The 1,827-nt window shown below is 40.5% G+C and overlaps 1 pseudogene; it reads right to left on the reverse strand.

Moving 5' to 3' along the window:
- Window positions 1-297: 297 nt before the first annotated feature.
- LOC143584134 (PRA1 family protein B3 pseudogene) lies at window positions 298-1,376 on the reverse strand (annotated as a pseudogene).
- Window positions 1,377-1,827: the final 451 nt, after the last annotated feature.

The raw sequence follows: 1,827 nt of genomic DNA on the forward strand, positions 1-1,827 counted from the left end.
CTACTGTCTTCTAACAGATCTAAAGCGATCCAAAGCTAAAGCAGTCTAAATCTCAAATCTCTTAATAACTAAATCGACTGGATCAAACATTCAAACGTCTCGCAAAATGAGATTGAATTTATAATAATCATGAAGAATAACAAAAGAACATTAAATTGCATATGTAAATTCAATAAACTTCATTGACAAATTACGAGTTCATAACAGTAAAACAATACAAATCCAACAGTCTACCACAACGTATCCGAAATACACTGAATTCTATCAGATCTCAATCTAATTCAACCAAAACGAAACTCAATAGAATAATAGCCTTCATTGACGAATTATGAGTTCATTCATAACAGCAAAATAATACTTGTACAAATCCAACAGTCTACCATAACGTAACCGAATTATATCATATTCTACCAGATCTCATACAAAATTATAACAACCAAAACGGATCTCAACTCAATATCTATAAAATTGATGAAATAATAGTCAATAACGGTTGCATCTGAGAATGAAAATCAAATCTCATCTGTTCAAACACGCGCCATGACGTCAGCAACGGCAGCTGACGTGGCAGCTCCACTAAACGTCGAAAACAGTCCAGTACCAGGAATCTCCTGATCGTCTAGAAACAGATCCTCCGGATCTCTAAACGCGCCGTGAACGCAGATGATACCGAGTCCAATCAACGTTGCTGACATCAGCAACGAGCCTACGCTAGTGAGAAACACAACGAAGACTGTTAGAACTAGTAATATACCTAAAACCTCTCGATCGGAAAACGTACGGCCGCCGATGACCACCGGCTGATCCGGTGACCGGAAGAGGTAGAAGAAGAGCCACGCGGCGAGGAGTGAGACGATTGTGAGGAGTGAGAACGGATGCGATAAGAGCGAGAAGGCGAGTACGCCGGTGAGTAAGGTTATGTAGTTGACTCGGAAGTAGTTGTAGTTCTTACGGATGCGAGATGTGGCGTCGGTGAGTGATTCCGGCTTGGAGAAAGCTGTTCGATCTACCAGTTCGTACCATGGACGGCGGCGCGTGAAGGCGCGTCGGGTGGATTCGGTTAGGCGTGAGATGTACGCCTGTAGGGCGTTGGTGGTGGTGGTGGTGGTGGTAGAGGATGGAGGGTCTGAGAGGGGGATATTTTGGGAGGACATTTTGGGAATTGGTGGAAAGAGTTGGGGGTAATTTGGTCAGAATGGGTAATTAAGTTTTTTGACGTTGAAAGAATTGGACTGGTGAAGAGGGGTATTTATATGGTGGGTTTTGGATTTGGTGGTTACGTTATGGGGTATTGCTTTTTGGAGATTGATCGGTGGATCTTGGCCGTTGATTGTGGATCGGAGGATCAGGATTTGACGTGTTTTTTGAAGCACGCGGTATGGTTGGTTCTAAGAAAAATAGAAAGTGTTATTTTTTATGATGGATTTTAATTTTGGAATTTGGAATGATATGGGAAAAGGTAAAAAATGTTATGAAACTTATCAAATGAGTTAGATTATCCGTGACGCTATGTCGTTAACACGATATTCTTCTTATTATAAAATGTCTAGTTAGCTGTCATATCATGTCTTTTATCTATTTTTCTCACAAACTCATTTTACATCAAAACTGTTATACACGTTTTTTTCACAAACAACTCACTTTATCCACACACAAAATAATAATAATAATAAGGAAAATTGGTTTTTATCGGTCCCAACTATTTCATTTTTGTCGGCGCTGGTCCCAACTATCATTTTGGTTGACAACGGTCCCAACTTTCACATACGTTGATTCCACCAGTCCGCGATTAACGGGGTACTAACTCCGTTAGGTAAAAGCTGATGT

Source organism: Bidens hawaiensis, unplaced genomic scaffold (assembly GCF_021521415.1).
Source record: "Bidens hawaiensis isolate Kalapana, Puna unplaced genomic scaffold, B.hawaiensis_p1.1 tig00032814_1, whole genome shotgun sequence".
Taxonomy (NCBI): domain Eukaryota; kingdom Viridiplantae; phylum Streptophyta; class Magnoliopsida; order Asterales; family Asteraceae; genus Bidens; species Bidens hawaiensis.